Consider the following 7,500-nt stretch of genomic DNA (forward strand, 5'->3'; position numbering starts at 1 on the left):
AAAAGTCGATGGGAGTGAATGTGACTGCTCAACCCGACTTTGAGACTTGTAAGCCGGGTAGCTCAGCCGGGTTTGACCCGGCGGTTCTGCCGACGGTCTCGTCTTCGAGGCGGATGCCACCCCCGTGTACAGGCCGATTTTCGTGCATTTCCAACCGTGGGAAGTGGTCTAAAAGTCGATGGGAGTGAACGTGACTGCTCAACCCGACTCTGAGGCTTCTAACCCGGGTAGCTCGGCCGGGTTTGACCCGGCGGTTCTGCCGACGGTCTCGTCTTCGAGGCGGGTGCCTCCCCCGTGTACAGGCCGATTTTCGTGCATTTCGAACCGTGGGAAGTGGTCTAAAAGTCGATGGGAGTGAACGTGACTGCTCAACCCGACTTTGAGACTTGTAAGCCGGGTAGCTCAGCCAGGTTTGACCCGGCGGTTCTGCCGACGGTCTCGCCTTCGAGGGCGGACCCTCCCCCGTGTACAGGCCGGTTTTCGTGCATTTCGAACCGTGGGAAGTGATCCAAAAGGGAATGGGGGTGAACGTGACTGCCCAACCCGGCTTTGAGACTTGTAAGCCGGGTAGCTCAGCCGGGTTGGACCCGGCGGTTCTGCCGACGGTCTCGACTTCGAGGCGGGTGCCTCCCCCGTGTACAGGCCGATTTTCATGCATTTGCAACGGTGGGAAGTTGCCCAAAAGTCGATGGGAGTGAATGTGACTGCTCAACCCGACTTCGAGACTTGTAAGCCGGGTAGCTCAGCCGGGTTTGACCCGGCGGTTCTGCCGACGGTCTCGCCTTCGAGGGGGGAGCCTCCCCCGTGTACAGGCCGATTTTCGTGCATTTCCAACGGTGGGAAGAGGTTCAAAAGGGGATGGGAGTGAATGTGACTGCTCAACCCGACTTTGGCGCTTCCGAGCCGGGTAGCTCAGCCGGGTTTGACCCGGCGGGTCTGCCGACGGTCTCGTCTTCGAGGCGGGTGCCTCCCCCGTATACAGGCCGATTTTCATGCATTTCGAACCGTGGGAAGTGGTCCAAAAGGGAATGGGGGTGGACGTGTCTGCTCATACCGACTTTGAGACTTGTAAGCCGGGTAGCTCAGCCGGGTTTGTTCCGGCGGTTCTGCCGACGGTCTCGTCTTCGAGGCGGGTGCCTCCCCCGTGTACAGGCCGATTTTCGTGCATTTCGAACCGTGGGAAGTGGTCCAAAAGGGGATGGGAGTGAATGTGACTGCTCAACCCGACTTTGGCGCTTCCGAGCCGGGTAGCTCAGCCGGGTTTGACCCGGCGGGTCTGCCGACGGTCTCGTCTTCGAGGCGGGTGCCTCCCCCGTATACAGGCCGATTTTCATGCATTTCGAACCGTGGGAAGTGGTCCAAAAGGGAATGGGGGTGGACGTGTCTGCTCATACCGACTTTGAGACTTGTAAGCCGGGTAGCTCAGCCGGGTTTGATCCTGCGGTTCTGCCGACGGTCTCGCCTTCGAGGGGGGAGCCTCCCCCGTGTTCAGTCCGATTTCCATGCATTTCCAACCGTGGGAAGTTGCCCAAAAGGGGATGGGAGTGAATGTGACTGCTCAACCCGACTTTGGCGCTTCCGAGCCGGTTAGCACAGCCGGGTTTGACCCGGCGGTTCTGCCGACAGTCTCCTCTTCGAGGCGGGTGCCTCCCCCGTGTACAGGCCGATTTCCGTGCATTTCGAACCGTGGGAAGTGGTCCAAACGTCGATGGGAGTGAATGTGACTGCTCAACCCGACTTTGGCGCTTCCGAGCCGGGTAGCTCAGCCGGGTTTGACCCGGCGGTTCTGCCGACGGTCTCGTCTTCGAGGCGGGTGCCTCCCCCGTGTACAGGCCGATTTTCATGCATTTGGAACCGTGGGAAGTGGTCCAAAAGGGAATGGGGGTGGACGTGACTGCTCATACCGACTTTGAGACTTGTAAGCCGGGTAGCTCGGCCGGGTTTGACCCGGCGGTTCTGCCGACGGTCTCGCCTTCGAGGGGGGAGCCTCCCCCGTGTTCAGTCCGATTTTCGTGCATTTCCCACGGTGGGAAATGGTATCTTTCATTACGGGGACAAGGGTCTGAAGCGGTGAAGTCAGTAACCGGCATAGTTAAGGAAAGGGTTCGAATTTTCTCAACAGTACGAAAAAAGTGAGCAGGGAAGCTAGAGAAGGTGTCAGTGAGTCCCAAACGAGTGAACCGCAAAACTTAGGGAAATGCCCGAAAGCGTTTTAAAGGGTGAAATCGGGAACGAGGAAATGATGGGAAAGTGCCTGAAAGTGCTAAATGAGTAAACAGAAAAACGAAGAAAAATGTTTGAAAAGAAGAAGTGAGTAACCAGGAAAACTTAGAAAAATGTTCAAAACGAAGAAATCAGTAACCAGGAAAACTTAGAAAAATGATCAAAAAGAAGAAATGAGTAACCAGGAAAACTTAGAAAAATGTTTAAAAAGAAGAAATCAGTAACCAGGAAAACTTAGGAAAATGTTTAAAAAGAAGAAATCAGTAACCAGAAAAACTGCGAAAAATGTTTAAAAAGAAGAAATGAGTAACCAGAAAAACTTAGAAAAATGTTTAAAAAGAAGAAATCAGTAACCAGGAAAACTTAGAAAAATGTTTAAAAAGAAGAAATCAGTAACCAGGAAAACTTAGAAAAATGTTTAAAAAGAAGAAATCAGTAACCAGGAAAACTTAGAAAAATGTTATAAAAGAAGAAGTGAGTAACCAGAAAAACTTAGAAAAATGTTTAAAAAGAAGAAATCAGTAACCAGAAAAACTGCGAAAAATGTTTAAAAAGAAGAAATCAGTAACCAGACAAACTGCGAAAAATGTTTAAAAAGAAGAAATCAGTAACCAGGAAAACTTAGAAAAATGTTTAAAAAGAAGAAGTGAGTAACCAGAAAAACTTAGAAAAATGTTTAAAAAGAAGAAATCAGTAACCAGAAAAACTTAGAAAAATGTTTAAAAAGAAGAAATCAGTAACCAGAAAAACTGCGAAAAATGTTTAAAAAGAAGAAATCAGTAACCAGGAAAACTTAGAAAAATGTTTAAAAAGAAGAAATCAGTAACCAGAAAAACTGCGAAAAATGTTTAAAAAGAAGAAATCAGTAACCAGGAAAACTTAGAAAAATGTTTAAAAAGAAGAAATCAGTAACCAGAAAAACTTAGAAAAATGTTTAAAAAGAAGAAATGAGTAACCAGAAAAACTTAGAAAAATGTTTAAAAAGAAGAAATCAGTAACCAGAAAAACGGCGAAAAATGTTTAAAAAGAAGAAATCAGTAACCAGAAAAACTTAGAAAAATGTTTAAAAAGAAGAAGTGAGTAACCAGAAAAACTTAGAAAAATGTTTAAAAAGAAGAAATGAGTAACCAGAAAAACTTAGAAAAATGTTTAAAAAGAAGAAATCAGTAACCAGAAAAACTTAGAAAAATGTTTAAAAAGAAGAAATGAGTAACCAGAAAAACTTAGAAAAATGCTTAAAAAGAAGAAATCAGTAACCAGAAAAACGGCGAAAAATGTTTAAAAAGAAGAAATCAGTAACCAGAAAAACGGCGAAAAATGTTTAAAAAGAAGAAATCAGTAACCAGACAAACTGCGAAAAAATGTTTAAAAAGAAGAAATCAGTAACCAGAAAAACTGCGAAAAATGTTTAAAAAGAAGAAATCAGTAACCAGGAAAACTTAGAAAAATGTTTAAAAAGAAGAAATGAGTAACCAGGAAAACTTAGAAAAATGTTTAAAAAGAAGAAATGAGTAACCAGGAAAACTTAGAAAAATGTTTAAAAAGAAGAAATCAGTAACCAGAAAAACTTAGAAAAATGTTTAAAAAGAAGAAATCAGTAACCAGAAAAACTTAGAAAAATGTTTAAAAAGAAGAAATGAGTAACCAGAAAAACTTAGAAAAATGTTTAAAAAGAAGAAATGAGTAACCAGAAAAACTTAGAAAAATGTTTAAAAAGAAGAAATCAGTAACCAGAAAAACGGCGAAAAATGTTTAAAAAGAAGAAGTGAGTAACCAGAAAAACTTAGAAAAATGTTTAAAAAGAAGAAATGAGTAACCAGAAAAACTTAGAAAAATGTTTAAAAAGAAGAAATCAGTAACCAGAAAAACTTAGAAAAATGTTTAAAAAGAAGAAATGAGTAACCAGAAAAACTTAGAAAAATGTTTAAAAAGAAGAAATCAGTAACCAGAAAAACGGCGAAAAATGTTTAAAAAGAAGAAATCAGTAACCAGAAAAACGGCGAAAAATGTTTAAAAAGAAGAAATCAGTAACCAGACAAACTGCGAAAAATGTTTAAAAAGAAGAAATCAGTAACCAGAAAAACTTAGAAAAATGTTTAAAAAGAAGAAATCAGTAACCAGGAAAACTTGGAAAAAAACACTTAGAAAAATTTTCAGCAAAGTGTGAAAAATATTCTAAGTGTCAGCGGAGGAAAATGCTGCAGCATCGGGAAAGATTCGCAAACTTACACCGAACATGTGCTCCGAAGTGCCGGAGGAATTGGGTGAATTGAGCCCGGCAAATGGCCAGCTGTCGTTTTGTGCCTGCAGCCCGAAAACTTTAACTTTGTCTGTCGCGGAAGTCCGGACCGAGAAAAATCCAAACGGTTTTGACCGGACCGAGTTCCAGACCGATGCAGTCAAATTTGGAATTCAGACCCATTCAGTGCCACTTGTAGTTTTTCCGCAGTGAGGTTGGCGGGGTACCCGGAGATATATGGGAACACGATTTTTAGAACAAAATGGCGGCGCGGGACCGTTCTGAAAGGCATCCGAAAAACGGTTCCACGGGCATAGCACTTTAATGACAGGTATGAGTGCATGCCGGAGAGCTCTTGGAAGTCGAATTTTTGACACTTTGTCAATTTTTTGACAGATTTGACAAACTCTTTCTGTCTGTTCTAAGAGTCAGTCAGAGACTTGTGCGGCGGTCTTTTGACACTATTGGAGGGCGGGCAAACCCCACGTTGACTCCGGCCGTCCCTCCACAGGCGCTCGTGTCCAAAATGAAGGCGAGAGACGCGAGTGGCCTGGTTCCCTTGGGTGTTGCCAAGAAGGCTGCGGGCTGACCGTTGCCTGAGCACTCCCTAAAGCCTCTTGTGATGAGAGCAGACCTCGCCTGCCGCACGACCGGCTCTGGGAGTCGTTGGGCCGCTATTTGTGAATAGTCTGGTCCTCCTCTGCCACCCGGACAAGCGCGATGGCTCTGCCGCCCTGCGGTGCTCGTCACCCAGGTTTGGGGAACACGATACTCGTAACAAAAATAAAAGGCGGCTCGGGACCTGCAGGCGAAAGGGGTCCCGTGGTGCTAAGCACGTCGACTTCGGGTCTCGGTGCAAGCCGGAGAGCTCACGGAAGTCTAAAGTTTTCGGCACGTGGTCGAATCTTTTCAAAGGCTTACCCGGCTCTTTCCGTCCATTCTGAGAGTAAGTCAGAGGCCGGTGCGGAGGTCTCTTGACAATCGGAGGGGGTGGTGGCCCTCCGCAGGCGCTCGTGTCGAAAATGAAGGCGAGAGACGCGAGTGGCCTGGTTCCCCTGGGTGTTGCCAGGAAGGCTGCGGGCTGACCCTTGCCTGAGCACTCCCTAAAGCCTCTTGTGATGAGAGCAGACCTCGCGCGCCGCACGACCGGCTCTGGGAGTCGTTGGGCCGCTATCTGTGAATAGTCTGGTCCTCCTCTGCCACCCGGCCAAGTGCGATGGCTCTGCCGCCCTGCGGTGCTCGTCACGCAGGTATGGGGCACACGATGCTCGTAACAGCAAATAAAGGCGGCTCGGGACCTGCAGGCGAAAGGGGTCCCGTGGTGCTTAGCACGTCGACTTCGGGTCTCGGTGCAAGCCGGAGAGCTCACGGAAGTCTAAAGTTTTCGGCACGTGGTCGAATCTTTTGAAAGGCTTACCCGGCTCTTTCCGTCCATTCTGAGAGTCAGTCAGAGGCCGGTGCGGCGGTCTATTGACGACCGGAGGCTCCCATGGGTGTTGCGATGAGGGTGGAGGGCACAGAACCTTGCCTTAGCACTCCCTAATAAAGCCTCTTGTGAAGAGAGCAGACCTCGCGCGCCGCACGACCGGCTCTGGGAGTCGTTGGGCCGCTATCTGTGAATAGTCGGGTCCTCCTCTGCCACCCGGCCAAGTGCGATGGCTCTGCCGCCCTGCGGTGCTCGTCACGCAGGTATGGGGCACACGATGCTCGTAACAGCAAATAAAGGCGGCTCGGGACCTGCAGGCGAAAGGGGTCCCGTGGTGCTTCGCACGTCGACTTCGGGTCTCGGTGCAAGCCGGAGAGCTCACGGAAGTCTAAAGTTTTCGGCACGTGGTCGAATCTTTTGAAAGGCTTACCCGGCTCTTTCCGTCCATTCTGAGAGTCAGTCAGAGGCCGGTGCGGCGGTCTATTGACGACCGGAGGCTCCCATGGGTGTTGCGATGAGGGTGGAGGGCACAGAACCTTGCCTTAGCACTCCCTAATAAAGCCTCTTGTGAAGAGAGCAGACCTCGCGCGCCGCACGACCGGCTCTGGGAGTCGTTGGGCCGCTATCTGTGAATAGTCGGGTCCTCCTCTGCCACCCGGCCAAGTGCGATGGCTCTGCCGCCCTGCGGTGCTCGTCACGCAGGTATGGGGCACACGATGCTCGTAACAGCAAATAAAGGCGGCTCGGGACCTGCAGGCGAAAGGGGTCCCGTGGTGCTTCGCACGTCGACTTCGGGTCTCGGTGCAAGCCGGAGAGCTCACGGAAGTCTAAAGTTTTCGGCACGTGGTCGAATCTTTTGAAAGGCTTACCCGGCTCTTTCCGTCCATTCTGAGAGTCAGTCAGAGGCCGGTGCGGCGGTCTATTGACGACCGGAGGCTCCCATGGGTGTTGCGATGAGGGTGGAGGGCACAGAACCTTGCCTTAGCACTCCCTAATAAAGCCTCTTGTGAAGAGAGCAGACCTCGCGCGCCGCACGACCGGCTCTGGGAGTCGTTGGGCCGCTATCTGTGAATAGTCGGGTCCTCCTCTGCCACCCGGCCAAGTGCGATGGCTCTGCCGCCCTGCGGTGCTCGTCACGCAGGTATGGGGCACACGATGCTCGTAACAGCAAATAAAGGCGGCTCGGGACCTGCAGGCGAAAGGGGTCCCGTGGTGCTTCGCACGTCGACTTCGGGTCTCGGTGCAAGCCGGAGAGCTCACGGAAGTCTAAAGTTTTCGGCACGTGGTCGAATCTTTTGAAAGGCTTACCCGGCTCTTTCCGTCCATTCTGAGAGTCAGTCAGAGGCCGGTGCGGCGGTCTATTGACGACCGGAGGCTCCCATGGGTGTTGCGATGAGGGTGGAGGGCACAGAACCTTGCCTTAGCACTCCCTAATAAAGCCTCTTGTGAAGAGAGCAGACCTCGCGCGCCGCACGACCGGCTCTGGGAGTCGTTGGGCCGCTATCTGTGAATAGTCGGGTCCTCCTCTGCCACCCGGCCAAGTGCGATGGCTCTGCCGCCCTGCGGTGCTCGTCACGCAGGTATGGGGCACACGATGCTCGTAACAGCAAAT

Source organism: Chiloscyllium punctatum, unplaced genomic scaffold (assembly GCF_047496795.1).
Source record: "Chiloscyllium punctatum isolate Juve2018m unplaced genomic scaffold, sChiPun1.3 scaffold_1847, whole genome shotgun sequence".
Lineage (NCBI taxonomy): Eukaryota > Metazoa > Chordata > Chondrichthyes > Orectolobiformes > Hemiscylliidae > Chiloscyllium > Chiloscyllium punctatum.